This window comes from Orcinus orca, chromosome 10 (assembly GCF_937001465.1).
Source record: "Orcinus orca chromosome 10, mOrcOrc1.1, whole genome shotgun sequence".
In the NCBI taxonomy this organism is placed as follows: domain Eukaryota; kingdom Metazoa; phylum Chordata; class Mammalia; order Artiodactyla; family Delphinidae; genus Orcinus; species Orcinus orca.
Window position 1 is genome coordinate 78,308,689 of NC_064568.1, and position 25,091 is coordinate 78,333,779.

At 37.7% G+C, this 25,091-nt stretch overlaps 1 long non-coding RNA gene across 1 annotated transcript in view; it reads right to left on the reverse strand.

The window, feature by feature from the left end:
* Positions 1–19,581, reverse strand: part of LOC117200587 (uncharacterized) — a 66,834-nt gene extending 47,253 nt beyond the window's left edge. Inside the window, exons 1-2 of the long non-coding RNA XR_007479878.1 lie at positions 10,910–19,581; positions 10,516–10,665 (exon numbers count right to left, since the gene is read on the reverse strand). This is a non-coding gene — a long non-coding RNA (uncharacterized LOC117200587). The remainder of the gene's footprint in view (positions 1–10,515; positions 10,666–10,909) is intronic.
* Positions 19,582–25,091: the final 5,510 nt, after the last annotated feature.

Consider the following 25,091-nt stretch of genomic DNA (forward strand, 5'->3'; position numbering starts at 1 on the left):
CGAGCTGTTTTACATTTGGTAGTGTATATATGTCCATGCCACTCTCACTTCATCCCAGCTTACCCTTCCCCGCACCCCGTGTCCTGCCCCTAAGTTCATGGGAACCTTTTTTTTTTTTTAGATTCCATATATATATGTTAGCATACGGTATTTGCTTTTCCCTTTCTGACTTACTTCACTCTGTATGACAGACTCTAGGTCCATCCACCTCACTCCAAATAACTCAATTTCGTTTCTTTTTATGGCTGAGTAATATTCCTTTGTATACATGTGCCACATCTTCTTTACCAATTCATCTGATGATGGACACTTAGGTTGCTTCCATGTCCTGGCTATTGTAAATAGAGCTGCAATGAACATTTTGGTACATGACTCTTTTTGAATTATGGTTTTCTCAGGGTATATGCCCAGTAGTGGGATTGCTGGGTCATATGGTAGTTCTATTTTTAGTTTTTTAAGGAACCTCCCTACTGTTCTCCATAGTGGCTGTATCAATTTACATTCCCACCAACAGTGCAAGAGGGTTCCCTTTTCTCCACACCCTCTCCAGTATTTATTGTTTGTAGATTTTTTGTTGATGGCCATTCTGACCTGTGTGAGGTGGTACCTCACTGTTGCTTTGACTTGCATTTCTCTAATGATTAGTGATGTTGAGTGTGGGGCTACATCCCAAGCCTTTTCAGTTTTCTGATTGCAGAAGCCTGTTTATATGCTGTGCAGAAGACCCTTAGCCTTTCATTTGTTGTGTATCCTGGGACTTTTATTGTAGGTCTCTAACATATAGAATGCTCAAGATCCACATGCTTTATCATTGCAGTTTATCTCATGTTTCTCAAATATCTGATACATTTCATGTACCAGTTCATTCTTGCCAGTGGATATATCATCCCAGTAAACTTCTGTGTGAGGAGATAGGATAGCAGCACTACCAGCTGCTATGGAATATTCCTGTTCCCCCTGTCACCAGAGGTGGGGTTCTCATTGCTGATGTGTTGTTGGTTGATCAACTTCAATATCCTATCTTCAGGGCTGCTTTCCTGGACTATTTCTGGTGCCATTTGTCCGCTAAGAGTTGTCCTAGGTTTCCTAGGAGGCAGACTCTTAGCTAAACATTTGTAAATAGGACGTTTATTAGTGAGCACTCTTGAGATCAACACATTTGAGGGAGTGAAAGAAGCAGGACCCTGAAGAGGTGAACGTTGGATTGTGATAAAGTTGAAACAAAATCCTCAGTGGATTCTATGGGGATGACTGGAGCTGAGATGGCTCTTTGGAATTGTACAAAATTGGAGAAATGGGACTGAGACTTTATTCCTCTGCAGCTACCAATTATAACCTTGATTGAAACAACTCTGTTCAACCAAGTTCAAGTACCAGAGAAAGACTCAGCTGACAGATATCAGCTACCATCACTCTTGCAGCTGTGGCAATGAATATTTCAGTGTTGGGGAGGGAGTGTACAGGAGCAAAACATCCACTGCACCCACAGTTTACAATCATAATCATTCCATTTTCCTTGTATTCTCTCTCTCTCTCTTACACGCACACACGCACACACACACGTGCTTGCTCACCTGCTATAATCCCTGAATACAACCTGAAGTTTAGAGTCACACATCTATTATCCAAATGTGGTATTTTACCATCATTTTAAAAATATATGACAGTTTTAAGTCATGATATAAGCAGTGTGGATTATGGAAGTCAGATTGTGAGACAAGAAAGGAAGTTGGACCATGGGTGTAATACACACCCCCACTGACCCAGCTACAAATGGCACAAATTTCACTCCCAGACTTACACTCCTCACTACTGTGCTTAATAGTATAATTGGGCGGCATCTCTGAGGAGAAACTGAATGTCTATTATGTTTAAAATATTATCTCTGTCTGGGAAAGAGGAAGAAGCCTGCCTGTTCTATGTGAGTTATCTTTGGAAGGCTAGCCATCGGATCAACCTATAACAATTATTTTCTCAAATAACTGGGAGAAACCAGAGTCCTTTATTTCTCTCTTTTGATGACGTTGTTACTTCTGAGTGTAGTTTATTTATTCTCCTTCTATCATTCCTCACACTGAAATGTCAGAGATCTCAATGTCAAACCAAACAAAAATATAAAAAAATAATCTGATTGCATTTATTACATGCATCTGTAATGTGATTTATCTTCAGATGCCTTTTCCATGACATTTTTTTTTTCTCGTTCCTTTGGTAAAATTCTAAACTCTGTCCTCTTTGCTATTTATGCAGTTACCTTTATCCTTGACCTTATTTTATCGTATAACTTGCTTATGTTTCCTGCTTTCTCATTTTTTTCCCTTCCATGCCTCCTACTTATTAATTTCTGTTAAAAAAAATTGTCTCCATACTGCTGTGGCTCATATATTGACTTAAAAAATGTTGATGATACAGTCTGTATGATTGATAGAAAAATACATAATACAAGAACACAGATTTGTAGGTTTACCTATGTATTATTGATTCCTTGGACTGGATAATTTTTTCAGAGTCCTTTAGCTCTTCTGAAAGGGCAGTGTCTCAGACTGGATCATTTTCAAAACAGAATCTTAGGTGTACCTGCTAAAACTAAAACAACAGTAACATTGAAAACGACAAAATCCTTCCACTGCCTTTCGAATGAGTTCATATCTTTCCAAGGGGCCAACTGTGAAAAAATAATTTTTCCTTCTTTCCTCTGTTTTTTTTAAACTGTGAAATATTTCATAAATATTAATAAGCACATATAAACTCTCTATATATACTTTATTTGTAACTTCTTTATCTAGGCAATATTTTCCTTTTTTTAGTCTTAAAAAAACCCACAATTTGTTTTATATTCTCTATTGTAGTTTTACTCTTGAATAAATTAACATTTGCATTAAGTTTCCTTTCTTATACTTTCTTCAGATATATTTTTTTTTCTAATTTCTTTATTTAGAAGCCTGTTCATTTACTTTCAGATTTTCTTTCCTTCTTTCTTTTTTTTTCTTTTTTTTTGCATAGGAATATCTATCCCATTACCATTTGTTAAAAAGACAATTCTATTATGCATATTGAATTAATATGGTTCTGTTATTGAAAAATCATTTGACCTTAAATGTGAGGGCTTATTTCTAGACTCTCATTTCTGTTCCCCAATCATGTCTGTTCTTATCACAATACCTTGATCACTGTTACTTTATAGTAAATTTTTAAATCAGGGAGTTTAAGACCTTAACCTTTGTTCTTCTTTTTCAAAATTGAGCTTGTTATTCTAGGTCTTTTTCACTTTCATATATTATTTATGTCAATTTATAGGAGGGAAAAAAGCCTTCTGTGATACTGATAGAAATTGCATTGACTCTCTAGGTATTTTTGGTGAAAATTGGCATCTTAACAGTTCTGAATCATGAATGTATTTTCTCTGTCCATTTATTTTAATCTTCAGTTTCTTCTAACATGATTCTGTAGTTATCTTTTGTTAAATTTATCACTAGTTTATCCTTCTCCATGCTTATTCTGCTTTGCAAATTTCATATTACGTTTTTAGTTGGTAGGTCATAAAAGTATAATTGATTTTTGTAGATTGCTCTTTAATTCTGAGACCTTGCTAAACAGACTTTTTAGCTCAAAGAATTATTTTTGTCAAAACATAGATTGCTTAGGATTTTCTTCATGCAAGATTAGGTCATCTGTGAATAAAAATAGCTTTACATCTTCAGTTCTAATGCATGTCTTTCACTTATTTTCCTTCCTTTCTGCAACTAAAATTACAGGTTCAAAGCCCTAGGTTTTCCCCACTAGTAATGAAGTCACAATTTTAGCTGACAAGACTTTGAGTTCTCTCTCTTCTCTCTCCTGATAATGCTGCTACCTCCAGCTAAAGAACAAAATATGTAGAGAATATTCACCAAACTCTTCAGAAATCTCTTCCACTTGGGAAATCATTCTTCTAACCAAATTTAAAATCTTAAGACAACCTTGAATTTCTAGGATAAACTCCTTTTATTCGTAATATATTAATTATCGGTTATACATATACTGTGGAATTTGGCTTGTTAACATTTTGCTGAGGAATTTTGCCTGGAGCTACCGTGGATGCTCCCGTGCTCTGAACAAATCAGGCCACAGTGAGAAGCGTGGGTGGGTATTGTGGTTTGCTGTTCTTCACGTCCAGGTGTAGGACTGTGAGTGGATGAGTCTTCAGATGAGAACATTGCCATGCCATTGCATCGCCCCTGCCTTTAAGCCCTGTGAGCTGGAATCTTAGACATTCTGGAGCAGAGACAAGAGACCCTGTGTGCTGTTTCTGATTGTCTGAATAATAGAATTCATGACATAATAAAATGATTATTTTACACTACCAAGTTTGGAGGTGTGGTGAGGCATCAAGAAATAACTGGAATAGAAGAATTATGATAAATACTATTTTTTCCATCTCATTAGAGTAATAATTATGGCCATACCAAATATTTATTGCATGCTTAGTATGTTAAACATTGTGCTAAGCCTTTCATGTAAACTATCTTGTTTAGTGTACAGGACAATAATTTTATAAAATATTTTCATTTTACTCACATTTTACAGAGGAATAAACATAGACTTACACAAATTAAGTAAGTTTACAAACTGTATTAGCCAGGGTTTGGTGGGAGAAAACAGAATCAGTTCTAGCAAAGTTAAGTTAAAAGTAAATGATTATGACCTAGTAAATGGTTACAGACTTGTTAGGAGGGCTGAAGAAACAAGCAATGCTAAACTTTAAGGGATGAATCCCACATATGATGTTCCAAAACTGGGTTACTATGGAGATAATGTTTCTGCCACGACATGGAACCCAACTACTGACTATTCAACTTGCTTACTCAATAAGGAAGTAATTCTAGAGTTGATGGCTTCAAAACCTCACAACTTCTGTATGCAAAATAGAAGACTCACTCCTTGCTTCTCTCACCACCTTAGTTCTGATTCCTTTCACGTAAGTGCATTTCAAGGTGAAACAAATTCTAGTCAGAACTGTAACTGCAAGGGAATCCAAGGAATGTAAGTTTAACACACTCAAAGGAAGTTAAATATTATGTAAGCAATCCACTCAGATCCTTAGCACTTATGAGTAACAGAACTATGATTTAAACCCAGTTTCTTCTCTAAGACTGTTTCTGGATCCATTTTTTTTCACTTTTGCTTTTATTTGCTTTTCACTGTGTGTGTGTGTGTGTGTGTGTGTGTGTGTTTTACTGCTCCTCTAGAAGGAAAAAATTGTTCAATTCCTGTTCTTCTCAGATGTTTATCATCGTCATCATCATCCAATATCAGTATTCAGAGGAAAAAGAGATACCTACAGTAGAAATCTCTTTCAATTTAAAATATTCAGAGCCCCATCCAGCTACTGAGAAACATAGTATAATAAATAATGAGCTTGAAAATTAGTAAAAAGAACAAAGATAAGACATTTCTGTTCCTGAGCTCCATGGCAGTACTGACAGAAAAAAAATGGAAACTAGGCTCCTCCATCTTGGTATACCATCAAAGACATTTAGCAAAGAGCCAGAGTTTGAGAGCATTTCTGAGCTCATCTGGTTTAACTGCACAGATTATGGATGAGAAGGCTGAGGTGCAGCAAAGGGACATAATTTGAATCAAAGTTAGGAACAGAGTCAGAAGAAGTGAGATCTTTTGCCCCCCCGACCAGCTTTTTTTGCTTCTCCCAATTCTGCTTCCTAAACTCAAACACAGCTGTGACTCTTCAGGGATGGAGAAGGGTATTTTCATGCTAGCTCTGAGCAAGAAACAGAATAAGTTATTTCTATATTGGTAGCTATGTTTAAGACTATTGTGTAAATAACCAGGTCACCCTGGTCATCTTAGATATTAAAATTGGCCTGTTTAACAAAATTATTTTCTAATGTTTTGCAGAGAGGGCTGCAGCAGTTGTCCATAGCATTTCCAATTGGTAGATACTACCTTAAAAAAAAATTCAGTGCTGTATGGTTTTGTGTAAAGTACCTCCCTGGCTCACAGTGAACTTCATATTTACCCTCCCTTCCCCTACATCCCTTCTTGTTGTTTCTTCCACTTGGGAAATCATTCTTCTAACCAAATTTAAAATCTTAAGACAACCTTGAATTTCTAGGATAAACTCCTTTTATTCATAATATATTAATTATCTGTTATACATATACTCATATCTCTCACACTGCCACAATCTACTTTACATATTCTTATCTTCTCTTTCCTTTATAAAACTTTTTCTTTTTTCCCTAAAAGGAGATCCTTCTCTGCCAGTGGATGTGAAAATATGTTAATCAGTGTGTCTACTGTATGGGCAACAAAAACACTGAGGATGGTAGGGGAGCAAACTTGCCACCCCAAAATGTCTCTTTGGCATGTGCATTAATTTGGGCTGAAAACAATCAAGGACTGCAAGACTCAGGAAGAAACTTTGACCTTCCCCTTAACTTCTTAAAAGAATTTAGATAGAAGACCTGTCTTCTATCAGGAAGGGAACTATCATCGTAGATAACTACAGTGTGAGCTAGATGTATAGACAGGGAGAAACCTGGCAAAGTCTGTTTGTTAAAATTTCTCTCTGTGTGTGTGCCACTGTCTCTGCCTGGCTCAGCAAACATGTGTTTACCAAACATTTGCTTTTCCATCTCTGTGTCAAGTGCCCACCTCCCTTCTGAAGTCCCAAACCACTACCCCCAACATTGTCTTTTGTCTTTAGCTGAAGATGATATTTAAGGTGAGGGTTTTGTTCATTTTGGTGAGTTACATAGTTTTTCTGGGTCTCTTTTATGTGTACATGTTATTAAACTTTTGCTTAATTTTCTCCTGTAAATCTGTCTCATGTCAATTTAATTCTTAGACCAGCCAGAAGAACGTAGAAAGGTAGAAAAAAATTTCTTCTTCCCCAACAAAATGAATAATAAAACATTGAAAGTATTGCCATGTGATTGCAGAAAAACTTCTGGGAAAAACCTTTATTTAAGAAGATGTGTCCATTAAAATATTCTGATGGGTAAGGTAATTACAAATTACAAAGTGATCTACAAGTCACTGTGTATTTCCAATTATATTGACAAGAATATGTTTGTATTAAGATTTGCCTTTCACCTCTATTATTTGCCAAATGGAATGTCTTGTTCCAAAATGCCATAGTATCCGTAAACAAATATGATTTGAAAAGTATTTTTAAAAATACTTCCAAGAAATATCCATTTCTTGGAACCAATAACAAGGATTTTCTCTAAAAGGAGCAATCCTACTTGTCAAAAAAGGTATTTTTACTTCATACGCGATGAGTGGTAAAGAAATCGTCATTAAGGCAAAGTTTTTCCATTGTAGAGAATAGATGAGGATAATTCTCTTCATAAGAACTTAGCTAAAAGTCAAAGACACTAGGTAGTATTTCCTTTTTCTGATTATTTTGCAGTATGATGTTATATACAAAAAGAACAAAGAGTGTCACTCATCATCTCGTTATACAAGGGGTTAAGTCACAACCCACTGCAACTGTCCACCAAGAGTGCACTCTGAGGGGAATTCAGGGTGGGAAAAACAGGATGAAGCATTCTGTTCTTTGGATATTTGGGCCCCTAGAGAGTTAAGATGCAGATATAAGGAAGAATTTCAGTGACCCCAGATTCTTGCATCTTCCCACACATAGAAAAGCACTGAAGTTATTAACTTGAGACATCTGTTCTTTGTGATTAACAGTAATCCTTTACCAAGATGTATGCTTGGAAATACCAAGTATTTCCCAGGCCAAAATTCATAAATATACTGGCTCTTCCCCTGCCTCTTCAGAATAGTCCCCTCAGAGCTACTGAGAGGCTGTTTCCCAGACTACAGTCCTCGGTAAAAACCAAAACCATGGATAGAACCAAAACTTACAACTCTTAGGTTGGACATTTTTCTTTCAGTCAACAATGTTAAGTAGATCTTTTCCATTTTCTCCACCACACGCTCTCCACTTATAAAATGCTAACAGCTCTTTTAACCATCTCTCTGAAGGATTTGAACACATGGCCATAATTGACACAACAGCACAATAACTGGTTCAAAGGAAAGCAATGATAACAAAACAAGAAAAGCAAGGACAACAAGGTGTAAAACATCAAGTTTCTCAATGTATGTGGTTCCAAATAACCTATTTGATAGTTTGGGATATTTTTTTTCCAATGAGTTTGTGGATTTGGCCGATTACAAAGAAAATGATACAATCTGAATGAAATCAAGTCAGCTAAGTCAGCGGTCCCCAACCTTTTTGGCACCAGGGCCTGGTTTTGTGGAAGAGGATTCTTCCACGGACTGGGGAAGGGGGCGGGAGGGATGGTTCAGGCGGTAATGCGAGCAGTGGGGAGCGCAGATGCAGCTTCGCTGGCTCGCCCGCTGCTCACCTCCTGCTGTGCGGCCCGGTTCCTACCAGGCCACAGAAGGACGGTACCAGGGGTTGGGGACCCCTGAGCTAAGTAATATCCCACCTCAAGCGCCAGGCACTAAAGAAATATTCAGGAATCAGTTAAGACTTCACAATCAGTGTTTTGATTCTGTATGTCCAGACATATGTAGAAGCTGTGTAATTGGAGATGCTTTTTAATAAGAAGGGTGTGCTTGCTTTTCCAGGTAGGATATAAAAAGTGGATGCCCTTTTAACAACAACAGTAATTTAGGCAATCCTTTAATACCCCTGAGCTTCCTTCCCTTTCCATAAGTTATTGTGATAAAAAAAAAATCAGATGGTGTATGAAAAACACCTTAATGGGGTTTGGTACACAATAGTGCGTATTTGTCATTCCCTTATAAATGTTATTTTCAGACACCTAGAAAATAAAAAAAATACCAAAATGATCAGTTGAATGATTTCAGAAGCAGAGGGTCAAACCTCCCTATAACTAAAAATAAGAAGATAATGTATTAAAAAATACGTAAGCATACCAAAGGAGCATACCCAAAAAAAGTTATTTCAGTTAATGCCTTTTTTATCACCTTCATTGGGAAATCATAACCACATCTGACATGCAAGCATAAATAAGCCTCTTCTTTCCTAGAATTGGCTTAGCCTTTCTAGATCCAGTACAAAGCACAGTATAATAACCAGTATGCATTTAAACGTTTTCAGATAATTTCCTATTAAATATGAAAGAGAAAATATGGTTTACCTCAGAACGGTTTGAAGGAGATGGCAAAATTGCTCTCTATCAACAGCATCTAACTTTGTGATGAATCAGTATCTTACTTGATGACACTAAAGAAATAGCTTCTGCTATTCTTTAGGGAGAAATTATTCTAGATGCCTGTCATTTCCTTTTACAAGTGTGCTGGAGATCTTCCAGAGGCATAGGACTGAACTTCTGCAAAGTCTTTTTAAAAGAGAAAACTAAAGAAAATAGGGACAGCATTCACAATGCATTTGTTTCTTTGGTGTATGTGAAAAAAAATAAAAGTTTTACTTTCCATTGCCTTTTGGGCGGGGGGTTTTATATGTCCAGAAGACAAATTATCAACTCAGAGAAAGGTGTTCAAAGTTGGTTAGCTACCCTGACTTTGATCATTGGTAGGAAGCAATGCCAGGCCAAGGTTCAATGAAGAACTAGAGTTTTGTGTTGATGACATTATGGAATAGTTTTGTGTTGATGACATTATGGAATTTAGTCTCCAATGCTCCAAATTGTGTTTAGACTAACTCCTTAATGAATTTAGGAGTGTTAGCTAATCTGCCTAAGTCAGGTGGATGTCTTACAGAGTGGCCCACAATCCCGTATACAGACTTGTAAGACTCCCCTGGGAAAATCCATTTCAGAAATTCTCAGTTCAGTTAACACCACTAACCAATGAATCTCTCTTGACTGTGATTTATTTTTACTTTTTTTGGTAGTGGGAATAATACTTATCTTAATATCTGAGTTACCCTGACAGCCTTTTCAATTAAAAAAAAAAAAAGGCAGGCAAAATGTAAAAGCTGGTATCATGGCACTTTTTCTAAAACAAAACTCGAACTACATCTGAACAAAAATATCATCTTGGAAAGGCCCGTGAAGCCTACAGGGTTTAAATAGGAGGGCTAACCACAAAACTGGTGAAAAAACAAAGTTTATATGACTGCAGTCAATACTTTATCTCCTATATAACTCCTACAAAATGTATGGATTCCTACACACACCTCATGGTGAATTCTATTTAAATCTCCATTTGTAAACTTTGATAAAATTTGAGTGTTTTAAAGTTTTTTGGGGGTTAACTTAGATGATAACAAGGGACTCTCTGGTGGAATCAGCTTGAGGCATAAGAAAACTTGTGCATACGATCACTTCTGTAGAGATCAGCCTATGTGCTGTTCTTGCATCCATTAACCTACACACTTGGAGCCTCCAAGGTGTGCCAAGCCCCTTGTCAAGCTGTGGAATCATTCTTTCCCTTTTTCAGAGAGAATGTAAGGAGCTTTAGTCCTACCATCCGGTGACTCATTTATCATCATCTTTGCCGTAGTTCCCTTTTTGACCTTCAACATAGTTCCTGCACCTGGATCCTTACCTTAATCCTCATGGCAGTAGACTCAGCCACTGGCTAATGTTTGTGCTTCTATCTTGGTTCCCAGAGGCTATTTTAAGCCCTTGCCTCTAGGTCTTTTCACTAGTCCTTCCTGATGTTGGCTGACAGCTTGAGTGGGTTTGTTCCTTCTTCCTGTGAATAAGATGTTCACAAATTCACGACACTCCAATGTGTTCTAATGTCTCAAGTAGAAGTTACCTTTAATTATGTATAAGCCACTATAAACCTCACTCCACATACAAAATTTTTTAATAATGGTTATAATTTACTGATAATCATTAATCCAAAATTCAAAGACAGAGGTAAATCAAAGTGAAATTAGTCTCATTACTGTGTTTCATATCATTTGTATTCATATTTTGAATACATACTATACCTCTCTCTCTTCCTCTCAATCTTTCTTCTTCTCCTCATTCCTTTGTCCTCCTCAACCCACTCCTATTCCTCCTCCGTCAATGCCTTTTTCTTGCAAAGCCAAAGGAAAATATGTAGAAATTCATAGGACTCAAGATAACTACATAGTCTTCCCACAAAACATGCTGTCATGGAAAAAGCAGGGGATCTGGATTCAGAAGGACCTAGGTTTAAATTTCAGATGAGTCTCTAACACACTTTCAGCAAATTACATAATATTTCTTAGTTATTTTTCTTACCTGTGAAGTAGAGACAGGCATATCCATCACTCAGGAATTTTGCAAAGATCAAGTGACACAAAAGACATAATCTGTATTACACAGTATTTGGCATAGAGTAGGCGCTCGGCCAACTTTTATTTTCTCCTTTTGTAAATTTCCTTGTCTTTGATAACTAGGTATAGTAATAAACCATGATATGCATACCTCATTTATTAATGCTAACCACTTGGCATTTATATTTTTCTGATAGACCCAAACACACATAAGGGAAAAAATCCATTACTGTATTACTGCATATTGTTAAGTATATTTTATGGTGGTAAAAGGGGGCTATCATGAGCTTTCAGCCAATAAGAATGTGTAAAGCAGGTGGTGTTCTCCACTCTCTATTGATGAGCATTACCAGAGCACCATAGGGTCAATATTTTCAGCCAAAATTTTGGCTACTCTACTTATCCAAGATAAGTATGGTCAGCAATGTATAGTGTTCATTCAATACAGGGTCCTCTCTTTCTTACATTTATTTGGTATTCTACTAGTATTATTGATCCATAATGGTTGATTCATAATTTATGAATAATAATGCTAAAGAAGAAATGCCAAAAATGATACTAAGACTAATATGTTTAATGTTAAAAACACACGCAACAATATTTAGAGATTCTCAAGGTGCATTCAATAGACTGTCCTAGGAAATAGAGGACAAAAATCAGCAGGTGCATTGAGATTGTTGAAGGTTGTTTGATGCTGTGAAGGTTAGGATGAACATCACTGAGATCTCTTAGGACAGGTCGACTATTCATTGAATGTTAGTTGGAAGAAACTACAGCCCAAGTACGTCAAAAATCCACAGAATTAAAGATGAGGGACTTCTAATTTTCAGTACTGGAAATACATCTAAAAAATGAGAATTGAACAACAACCCCATGTAATTCTGATTCACTTAATGCTCTGTTCCCTGGAATGCATCCAATTTATGTGCACAGTCTTAAAACTTGAAAAATAAGCAGGGAAGGTTACATATGAAGTTTGTCTTGGGCCATCACGACGAGTAGATCCCGACACCTGTCCACCAGAATCCTGAAAGTTTATGTAGAGGCCTTGCCTGGGTTTAGTCACACACACCATCCAGATGGTCTCAGCAACACAGTGCTCTCTCAAAACTCCGTCTTTGAAAAGGGCTCCCACTGTGGGGACCGTGGGCAGAATGTGCATCCCAAGGACGGGGGTGGGGGTGGGTGGGTGAGGAGCCTCTCATTTCCCGGGTCTAGCTCTCGGGTCAACCACTGGTCACATCCTCTCGATGACCTTCTCCAACAGCACCTCAGGATTCAGTCTTAATCCTTTCTTCTCCTCTGTGTAAACTCACTATCTTTGCACTCACATCCACTTTTATACCTCTAAATGCTCTCTAAATAGTGATAAGTCCCATATTTGTATTTTTAGTTCAGAACTCTCTTCTGAAATGTAGGTACTTACATCCACTGCATCCCTAAAGCCACCACTCTGAAATTAACAGATATCGCAAACCTCAGTAACTCCAGGACTGAATTCTTTATTTATTCCCATCAAATGCATTGAATTTGCTGCTTTATCCTTCCAGGTGTGAAACGCAGAAACATGGAGTCATATTTTTCTCTTTTCTTTCTCTCACACGCCACATTCATTTTTTCATGAAATACTGTGGATTCTATACTCAAAATGCAAAAATATAATCCAACAATTTCTCAGCATCTCCACTGCAATCATCTCTTGCCTGCAAATAGCTGCATAAATGATCTGCCTGCTTCCAACTTTGCCCTTCCAGTGTTTCCTCTTGACACAACAGCCAGAGTGATCTTTTTAAAATTTAAGACAGAAAGTGTCACTCCTCTGCTTAAAGCATTTTAATGGGCCTCAGTATCATTAAGAGTAAATGTCAAGTTCTTACAATAGATCCAAAGACCTTATGGGATCTGCTTCCTGTTTCTCTACTTAAGTCCTTACAAACTACTGCCCTCCTTGCTTAGTCCACACCAGACACACCAACCATCCTAGCATTCCTTTTCTATAGGCACAATCTTTCCTTAAGGCGTCTGCCCCACTGCTCCCTCTCCCTGGAATACTCTTTCCCATATACCCACATACCTCCCTCCCCTGCCTTTTTCAAAGCTTTGTTTAAATGTCACTTTCTCAGTGAGGCTTAGTCTTACCATGCCATTTACAATTTCATCGTGTCCCACCATACACACATTCTTCAGCCTCCTTACCTTACTCTCCATTTCCTTTTTTCCACAGCACTTACATAACATAATATAAAGTTTACTTATTTAGTATGCTTTGCTCATTGTCTCTCTCTCCTTCTTGAAAGAAATATCCATGGGGACAGAAATTGTAATGTTCTATTTACTGATGTAACCCAGATAACTAGAGGAGCCTGCACACAGTAGGGACTCAATATTGTTGAATGACTAAATGACTCTTAGAATACCTGTGAGTAGATGACTATAAAAGCATCTCCTAACTTTTATGGCTCAGTGAGAAAGATAATGAGGAGAGGACTGGCTTGCCTTTGGGGGAAGCAGAGAGGCAATTGCTTACAGAGTTTGAAGAAGGAGACCTTATATAGACCATATAGCTATCAGATCTTGAAAACCTGACCTAAGGGATCCCTGCATATGTAAATGTTTCCAGAGATTACAGTTTGATAAAATTGGAGGTTCCTAAGAAATACTATTTACCTATTCAAGCAAAGTCTCTGAGTTGGGACCCAGGAATCTGTACCTTAACAGTGCTCTTTAGTGATGCTTATGTACAATAACCTTTTAGAAATACTGCCTTCGGTCCTTATAAATAATACCTCACTGTCAAATATTATCTTAAAAGTTTGAGGACTGGTACAGAGGAGGCATCTGCTTGGGCATGGGATAATGAGCGAGAGGAAAACAATGCCTGGTCACAAAGGGCAATCAAACAGTAAGAGCAGCAAAGGCAAACTATTGACATTTTACAGGTTTGTCCTTCCCCACCAGGGGGCACTAGTGAGTGCAGTGGAGAGAGGAATTTGGGGAGAATCAGTATCTTAGGAAACAATCATATTACTATAGTAAATTTTATCCATTTGCACACACAGTAACGAAACATGCTAACATTCCACATTTTGCAGGAGGTGTAATTCATAATTTTCAGGAGATGACTGGGAAAACGTAATCATCTCCAATGTTTCTATACCTATCAGAAACGTAGTTACATTGGAACTCACAGTTGAGAAATCAATAAAAGATCAGATAGTTATTTTTCCTATTCCTCTGGCTACATATCACATAGACATGCTTACATGCACAGCAGTATCCCTGGGGATTTCTACTAAAAATGAGCATTATGTCATTGTCTCCAGTCACTCTTCCAAAGCCACACAAATCCCAAACATCTTCCATACTAAAGATCATAAAATTGTCCTATTTCAACTGATCACCATTCAACAGAGAGGGCTCTAAATAAGGTTGCCATCTGACAGTTTGGCAAGTTAGGGAAGGGATTTTCCACTGAAGACAGAGAACTCACATGGGGTTAATCAGGAAGTTTTTAACAAATTTCATTCTCTATCCTTTAGTCAAAATCCATAGTTCCATATCTGAAATAAAAACTCACATGGCCTCTGAAAATACATCACCAATGATATTCTGAACGTCTAACGTAAGGTTATGAAAGTGCTTTTAAGCTGCCATCCTGGGGAATTCAAGGTGATACTGACATTGTGACATTCTTTTTTATTTTTTCCCCAAATCTAGTGGGAAAAATAGACAAAAGGTAAAAAAAAAAAAAGGAGCAGAAGATAAAAATTGTTGTATCTAAACCAAGGGCTCCCCAAAATGTTCAACTCAAAGTGCTTAAATCACTATATATTTTGCACCCAAGTTGGAAAATAATGTTCCATATTCTGTTGTATTATTTCTGAATGTATCTTAAAAGACAATTCTTCTGTCACAAAAGGCATGATTCTTTTAAACAGTTTTTGTCAATTTATTGTTAATCCAAAGGGGAGAAAGCAGAGGGGTCCCATGAAGCCTCTTTTCGGTAAGTGCTAATTAATCAGCAAGTCAAGAATCTCCTAGGAGAAACTGATGAGGTTAAGAAAGTTTATGAAAAAATTAAAATGTCCTCTTTAAGTGTGAAAGTAAGGATAGTTAACAGGGAATGTTTATCTCCTGGGTATAGATTGGGAGGAAAAATTTAAAACTGGGGTCCTTGGCATACTGTGAGGGAATGACTCCTGCATTTAATATTTCTGGGTTTCAGTGTTCTTATTAGTACAGCAAAAGGATTTAACCCAAATCAGGGTACTCTTCTATTGACAGAGCCATAGGAAACCAGAGGAGCACTTGAGGCCAGTGATGGGAAGGACTGAGAAAAAGAGAAGCCAAGATTTTTGTTTGTTTTTCTTCTCTCTCTCAAGTTGTTCTATTATTTTTTACTTCAAACAATATTTAAATTTTTCTTAAAATTTAGTATTAAAAAATATACAATTAAGCGTACAGAGTTTAAGCATCAGAGTAGTAAATTTCACAAAATCGACGCACCCAACTGATGTCTACTTAGATCCTGAATCTCTCATGATGTAACCCTATCCTTAACTTCCCTCCAAAATCACATTGTTCTGACTTCTGTCATCATGGTTTTTCCTATTTTTGAACTTTATAAAAGTGGACAAATATAATTGCATTATTCAGTCAATGATATGACTATGAGATCCATCCATGTTTTTCATTAGTCATAATTGAATTTTTTACTGTTATAGACTGCTTATCCCACTGCATAAATATATCAAGATATATCTTTTTTCTTTGCTAAAATATTGAGGTGCATTTGGGTTGTTTTCAATTTTCAATTTTTATGAATAATGTTGCTAGACACCTTGTTTATAAGTCTAGTGGTGCCCATGGTTACGCCTTACTGTTGAGGTTATGACTAAGAGTGGAATTACTGGTATATACTTAAGAGAGTGCTAAACAGTTTTCCAAAGTGTTTGCACAAATGTATATACCCTCCAGCAGTGTATGAGCATTCCACTTATTCTACTTTCTTGCAAATAATGTGGTACTATCATTTAAAATTTTTTTAGATATTCTGATGAAAGTTTATTGGTATTTTATTGTGATTTTAAGGTTAATTTCCTTAATGACTAATGCCAATGACATTGAGGTTTTTTTGTTTTGTTTTTAGTTTTTCATAAGCCTCATGGCAATTCAGTTTTCCTCTTTTATGAAGTTATTGTTCAGGTCTTTGGACAATATAATTGGATGCCCTTATTAATCATTTGTAGGAGTTCTTGTATATTCTTTGCATGAGTTTTTAATTAGATATATGTTTTGCAAATATCTTCTCTAATTGTCTCCCATTTGCCCTATTATTCCTTTTGATAAACAAAAGATTTACTTTTAATGTAGTTCTGTTTGTCGATGTTTACCTATGTGACTAATGCTTTTGTATCTCTCAAGAAATATTAACTCTCCCGGGGCCGTGAAGATAATCTCTTAGTATTCTTCTAAATTTTTAATTATTTTTTCACATTTAGGTGTATGATTCACTTGACATTGACTTAGTTTGACATAGGGAATCAAGTTGGGTTTTTTTAAATGTATTGATAGCCAATTATTAAACACCATTTTTGAAAGGCTCACCTTTCCCCCCACTGGACTTCAATGGCACCTTTACCAGACTAGGTGACCATATATGTGTAGTTCTGTTTCTGCCTTCTCTATACTTCTTCACTGAACTATCTGTAGTTTCATAAAAGTCTTTATATATCAAATCTTGATATATTTTTCCTCAAGAGTGTCCTAGCTGTTCCTGGACCTTTGCATTTCTATGTAAAATTTAAAAGTGATTTTACCAACCAAAAAATGTTAGAATATAATTAGTTTTTCATTTACAGTAATGATCAGTTGGGGAAAATTGACGTCTTTATAACATTGAGTCTTTGTTATAATGACCATGGCATATTGGAACCATTCACTGAGATTTTACTTAATTATTTTAGGGTTATGTTTAGTTTATAAACATAGAGGCCTTAAAGTCTTTGTATTTATTCCTAGGCATGTAATATTATACCACCATTTCATTGTAGAGATTTTAATTTTATTTTTCTAATTTGTTTTTTTACTAGATCTAAAAACACAGTGTTTTGTGGTGGTGTTTCTTTGTTTTTGTTGTGATATATTTACCTTGTATTTGAGATCTTTTGAAATCCATCTATCAATTGTAGTTTAGATCGAGCCACATGAAATTGTTTTTGTTGTTTTTAATTTTTTTTTGTATCGGGGTATAGTTGATTAACACGTGACATTGTTAGCAAAGGTGCCGCCAACGCCCGTGGGACTTCAGCTCACTGTCTGGCACACCTGGCCTAGAGGGTTCCCGTCTCCACGCTCTGGTGCCTGCGATCTTCAGCTGCCCTGGGTACAGCTTCAGCGGGCCCCAGCACAACGCAGGCCACGGGACCCACCCTGTGAGGGACACAGGCAGGAAACACTGGCGGTGTCCACACAGTCCACCTCTGCCAGCGTGCAGAGCGCACAAGCTGTGGGTGTGTGGCTGCCTCCGCCTAAACTTAAAAGGACACCTAAGCCCCTGTGTTGCTGTCCAGCAAAGCAGCAGGAGCAGGACCACGCATCGAGCTAAAGAGGATTATTCTCAAGCCTTAAGGTCTAATAGCATTTGCCCTGCTGAGTTTTAGACGTCCTCAGGACCTATTCCTCCTTTCTGCTTTCCTATTTCTCCCGTTTGGAAAGAGAATGTCTATCTTATACTTATGCTACCATTACATTTTGGAAGCATGTGACATGTTTAATCTCACAAGTTCACAGCTGGAGAGGATTTTGTTTCAGGATGAATCATCCCTGGAGTCTCAGCCATATCTGCCTTTGATGATATTTAAGTGAGACTTTGGACTTAGACTTTAATGCTGGAATGAGTTAATACTTCTGGAGCTATTAGGATGGAATGAATGTATTTTGCATGCAAGGAAGACATGAATTTTCAGGGGCTGGGGCACAATACTATACACTGGATGTTTGCATCCCCTCAAAATTCGTATCTAATCCTCAGTGTGATGTTATTTGGAGATGGGGCCTTTAGGAGATGATTAGGTCATGAGGGTGGCAGCCTCACAAATGTGGTTAGTGTCCATATAAAAGCAGCCCCGGGGAGCTCTCTGCTGCCTCTGTCCTGTGAGGACACAGGGAGAAGATGGCCACCTACATCGCCCTCAAGTATCAGTAGCAGCCCCTTAGACTGCTTCCCACTGAGATCTGGTAGTGTGTTTTGTAGTCTGAAACTGTGGTAATTTCAAGTGAATTTCCAGTGAAGCTTCTAAGTGTGCCAGTGGTTGATTCCCAGCTTCATATTGCCCGAAATCTAAAAGCACCTTTCCTGTTTGTCAGTACTTGCAATGGTTTTCTTCTCCTGCATCCTGAAGGGGTTTTTCCTGCTTGCTCAACAACTGTGGACATGCTCTAAAGTGAGTTATCCCATTCACCTTTTCTGCCATCACAGGTCTGCAATCATACCTTCTCCAATGAGGTCCAAATCCAAGCCTTGAGATTTATCTCTCCCTTGGGTACTCTCCCTCAGTCCCAGTGTAGGTGTTCCTTAGAGCACTCTTTACTCCTTTAGAGAAAATACTCTGTTATAGTTAACAATTCTTTATATTAAACATTCCCTTTTCAAATTGCTTTGTGATTTCTATCCCCTGATTGGATCCTGATTGATAGAGAAAGGAAAAAATATCAAAACACTTCCCAAGTCCTCTGTATTACTAAGTGGACTTTCTGTGAGTGGATTATATCAATCTGGAAAGTTTGTCTCTTAATATATTCTTCCCAAAGGAATTCATCAAGCAATGAAAGTTAAAGGATGAACATGTAATTGTATAGTTAATGTCCAGAGCAATTATATTGACAATTGAACTAAAAGGGGGTTAAAATCGGACTTTTCTCTTTAGATTTAGAATACAAGACAAAGTACACACCAGCTGAAATTTTAAATGGTTATAAATGATAGAAATGATTTTTCAGCCAAGGAAAAATAGCTTTGATGAGCATTGATCATATAGCAAATTGTGAATCTTGGTTAATGGTATTTAATGTAATTTTCTTGGTTGTACAATTTTATCACATATGTTTGGCAGTGCCATTAAGTACATTATCTATCATACTTTTCATGGAAAATGATTCTTTTTCTGGAAATGGTTCCCTAAAGAGATTTTATATATGTTATGTTTTATTTATTAGATGAGACGTGTTTCTCCAACAGGAACACTGCTGACTTCTTGAGGTGTAGGAAAAGAATGTTTTAAGCCACCCAAGAATATCAAAATGGTATGCATACTTTGGGGATGCAAGGTAGCAATAGTACTGGTGTTAATAAAAATAGAAAAAGAATGTACCTTTCAGAGTTTCTCAGCGTCTTTCATGGCTGAAGTTCTGGACACTAAGTCAGTTGGGAGTCTCTGGAAAAAATACTTTTTATCATATGCAACCTCTTCTACCTGCTTGGTAATTCTTCTAATTCTTTCCTGAAAAAAACAGCAGGGGATGAACGAAAAAACCAGTCTATTGTTTGGGAAAAAAAAAAAAAAAGTTAAAGGAAACTATGGCATTTGATTAGCTTGGGCAGTGGCTAATTTAGTCCTTGACCTTTGGAGTTCTTGTTAGCCGAGGATATTTGCTTCACTTCTGTTGCATGAAACTTGGAGCAATTCCAAATCAATACAGTTATCACATGCCATACCAAAAATCACTGTAAACTATAGTTCAGTGGGAAATTACTAACGCTGAACAGTATACATTAGCGTTTTTCAAACTTCCTTGCACATTAAACCATCTGGGGAGTTTAAAAAACAGAAACAGGGCTTCCCTGGTGGCGCAGTGGTTGAGAGTCCGCCTGCCGATGCAGGGGACATGGGTTCGTGCCCCAGTCCGGGAAGATCCCACATGCCGCGGAGCAGCTGGGCCCGTGAGCCATGGCTGCTGAGCCTGCGCTCTGCAACGGGAGAGGCCACAACAGGGAGAGGCCTGCGTAGCGCAAAAAAAAAAAAAAAAAAAACAGAAACAGCAGCAACCACTAATGTGTGCATCTAAACTACAATTTTTTTTTAATTGGTTTGTGGCAGAGTTCATTAATAGATATTTTTTAAAAGCTCTCCAGGGAGTCTAATATTTAGTCAATATGTGGCCCCACTTGTGTTATATTCTGAATGAATCATTGTGGATTTATTGATTATTATTGCTTCTGAATATTAGCTTGAGATTCAGAGATTAAGGTGCATTAGTAAATTATTTTAGAAAAATTTCTTTTCAACACAACTTTAAAACTTTAGTATTATATATGTGTTTAATCAAGAAACAAGAATATGTATTCAGTGGAGAACAAATAATCTTATATATCTATCATCTCAACTTTTTAAATTTATCTGGCATATTCTTTTTTTCATAATGGTGTAGAGTCAAGCTTCTGGTTGGTTTATTTTAGGTCCTAAATCCATGGTAGTGGAAAAACAAAACAAAACTATTCCTGTAATGGAAATGCCAGCCCAGCCCCTGAATTGCTGTTTCCCTGTGGTTTCTGGATTTGGAATCATATAATGGTATAGAATCCATTATTGGATGATGACTAATATTGAGTTTTCTAACATACAATGAGTAGGTACCTCCTGATAGATATCTGAACATATTTACTACAGAGACAAAGAGATGAAAAGGTACTTTCTTTGGTCATAGCTGACTTTCTTTACATACTTTTCAATGAATAGCAACTTCAGTTAAATTTTCGCCCCATCTCAATACACACCTGAGCACATATTTAGATTTCAGCTGCTTTTTTAATCCTTCTTGTCATTAGCAATGCAAATGCTTCTTAGAAATCCTAGAAGAGTTGGTTGTAGGCAATGACAGCTAAAAGGTGGGGAGCCAGGTGGATTGATAGCCAGATGGTCTTGACATGGTCTATTTATCAGCCAGACGGAGATCGACAAGGTTTAATTATAAAGGCAATGTCTCCTAAGTTATTAAGAATATTGTGCTTTTTACATAGTAAACTTAAGAGTTCTGCACCCAATTCCACTGGGGATGGGGGCTATTTCCCCACACCACCAAGCAATTCTCCAGATACCAGTAGGGAGTCCTACAGTTCAACTCAATTCTGACACTATCTACCTGGAGATAGCATCAGATCTCACAGGTTAAGGGCTCAGTTCCGCAAGACTGCTCTGGGTTATCACCTGTGCTTCTGATCCATCAACTATAGATCAGAGGTTCCAGTGACCCCCCTCCTTGGGTTCAACATTTTACTTACTAGATTACCAGTTTATTATAAAATGATATAATTCAGAAACAGCCAGATGGAAGACATGCATAGGACCAGGTATGTGGAAAGGGTCAAAGAGTTTCCATGCCCTCTAAGTGTACAGCTCTCCCCAGGTCTCTGTGTGTTCACCCCCTCTCTTTTTGGATTTTTATAGGGGCTTTATTACATAGGCATGGTTGATTAAATCTTTAGCCACTGGTGACTGAATCAACCTCAAGCCCCTCTCCCCTCTCCAGAAATCAGGGGGTGGGAATGAGGGTTCCAACCCTCTATTCATGCTTGTTTCCCCTGGCAACCAGCCCTCATCAGTAGGTGCTTTCCAAAGGTCACTTCATTGTAAACCCAGTTACAGTAGAAAGGTGCTTGTTATGAATAACAAGACACCCATTTCACCTTTAAGGCTCTGAATTGATTTCAGGAACTGAGGACAAGAGACCAAGTATTATGACAAAAAAAAAAAAAAAAAAAGCTTCCAATGCTCTTATCCCTCAGGAAATTCCAATGATTTTGGGATCTGTGAGCCAGGAACTGCGGATAAAGACCACATATGTATTTCTTATTATAAATCACAATATCACAATTATGTACCATACTGATGCTCAAAGATAATGTTATTTTACAATAACTAAACATTTAGAGAAAGGGATGCCTACCTTTGAATTATCACAAGAGCCTTACAGAAATTCTGGGTAACATATAGGGTTATCCAAAGTCAACCAAAGTATCAATACATATGGGAAGAGTGTCATCATTCATGTAATATCAAATTATGTTGACACTGTATTCACAAGCTAATTAATAAAATAATGAGCCTCATATATTTGACAGACATTCAGTCTATGGGGATCTTGCTTTGAATATTATAGAGGCAGACATCCTACTTTTTATTTAAGCACAAGCTTTAATGCATCAAATTATAGTCATACTGTATAAAAGATTTGAAACATACTACTATATACATAGATTAACAGGGATTTTTTCAACTGATTTATTACAAAACCATCACTATAGCCTCCTGAAACACAGAATATTTATCAGAACTGGTGTTTCAAATGAATTAATTTAAGGGTTGGGTAAAAAAATCTCTTTCTTTCTCTCTCTCTCTCTGACACACACAAACACACACACACACACACACGTGCATACACACACATGCAAATCAAAACCTGAACCAAAATGATACCCTTTAAAAAGAATAGTCATGAAAAACAGGAAAGGGATTAAAGGAAAAAAGATTTCTAGGTCCAGGCAGAGGATGAGAGGCAGTAAGTTTCCTGAGCAGGGAGAGTAACGTAAGCATTCACTGTTGGGTGGAAAGAACTGAAATAAACCAATCTAGAAGGTGCAGTTAAGAGGAGCAAGATGGTGAGATGATGAATCGGGGGAGGAGACTGAAGATGAATTTGTGAAAAATGAAAGATGCAGAATGACAGGAACTGGGCTCAGAGATGTGGAGTGAGGTTTGCAGAGGAAGGAGAGCGCAAGGTTGAAAATACTCTTCTAATTTACTGAAAAACATGAAGTAATAGGAAATGAAGGTATTTCATCTAGAGCCCCAGGTTCTGAGGTGGAGGAAGAGAGCATCTGCTGGATAAGGGGTGTGAGGTAAGGAACCTCAGCACAAAGGTGCCAAAGACACTCTTCCTCATAGTGAAAGCTCAGGGTTGGGGTGTGGCAGCTCTTCTGCCCTTTTGATAGATACAGGTTTTCTATACTGGGACAGGCCATCTCTTTGAGCCAGTCATCGTGCATCATCAGAAGTCCAGGGAGAAAAGAGGCACCTGCCTAATGGGTCAGAACAACTGAACCAACCCTAGTGGTCTGTGAGGACAGTAGAATGAAGGAAACAATTAACACATGACTCTCTCAGTGGATGACATTCACTGGGAGACTAGAGCTGGCATAGTGCTCTATATTTTATGTCCCTCACCTCGGCAACACACAAAACCTATGGGGTAGGTGTTAGTGGCACCCCTTTACCTATGTGAGATAATAGAAAATATCTATTGGTCTCTTCCCCAATACCTGGCACAGAGCTCCTAAAACCCTGGTAATTTCCTAAGTGGTAAGAGTATCTCTTATTCCAATATTTAGTCTTTGACCCCTTCCCTAGCACAGAGGTGCTAAAAGCCTTGTAATTTTCTGAGTCATAAGAGCAGTAGGAGTGTCTTTTGTTCTAATGAGGTGACTCTGGCTGGGCTCCTGGCTGCGGGCTGGTCACCAGGAAGACAAAGCCATGATTAGAAGCTGGGGACTTGCAGCCCTACCCTCCCATCCTCCAGAGAGGTGAGAAGGCTGTAAATGCAGTTAATAATTGATCATGCCTACATGAGAAAGCCCCCATAAAATCCCAATAGTAGGGGATACAGAGCCCTTCTAGACTGGAGAACACCTCCATGGACGGGGAGGGTGACATACCCCAACTCTACGAGGATGGAGGCTCTTGGACTAGGGGTTTGCCCAGACCTTGCCCTGTGTATCTACCTCTTCATCTGGGTATTAACCTGATTCGTTTATCAGATCCTTTAAGAAACTGATAAACATAAGTGTTTTTTTGAGTTCTGCAAGCCACTCAAGCAAATAATTAAATCCAAGGGGGGAGAGGTCATAGGAACCTCTGATTTGTAGGCAAGCCAGATGGAAGTTGTGGGTAAACTGGGGACCTACTACTTACGACTGGCATCTGAAGTGGAGGCAGTCTCATGGGACTGAGCCCTTAACCCTTGGGATCTGATGCTACCTCCAGGTAGATAGGGTGAGAACTGAGTTAAATTGTAAAACACCCAGCTGGTGTCAGAGAATCGCTTGGTGTGGGGAAAAACTCCCACAAATCTGGTAACCAGAAGTGTCAAAAGTGGAGAGTTCTGTGTGAAAGTAAGGGAGACACACAGGAGGAGAAATGTAGTTTTTTCCAGTACAACCTATTAGGGAACAAAAGTTTTTGCATGTTATGGTAATTACCCAGTGAATTCATATCATGAAAGTGTCACATTTGGGATGCAAATTAGGTACTTCTGATTCTGGCATTCATACAGATTTTCCAGACAGCTGTCTTCATCCAGGTTGGCTTACCTTACCACTCGGTCAGAGGCTGCCTTTGGCTACAGTCATAAAATCCATTCCGTGAGAAGTTTTTTTCACATTCACATGTTTGCAGGCCCAGGGAAAACTAAAACAGTGAGAAGTCAAAGGAGATATTTTAAAACACAGCTAAGCTAGATTTGGAAAAGTAACTGTTCTACTTTGCCCACTAAAACTATGACAGTTTTCAAAGCCTCATGAACCCAGTACTTCATGAATATTACAGTTGGCCTTCCAGTGTAAGCCAGAAATACCTTTAAAGAAAATTAGAAATAATCTTTAAGCTCATGGCCAACAGATATGTCACTACTTATAGCCTTGCTGGATATTGTAAGAACAAAGGGGGAATTTTGCCACTCTAAAAAATGTGTTTATATGTATATTTAGAGAGAGAGATTTTCTTTTTAAATAATAAAACACCCTGCTTTATCATTCAGTTTAATGACAATCCAATTAATATAACAAAGACTTGCCACTGAAAAATATATAAAGTTAAAT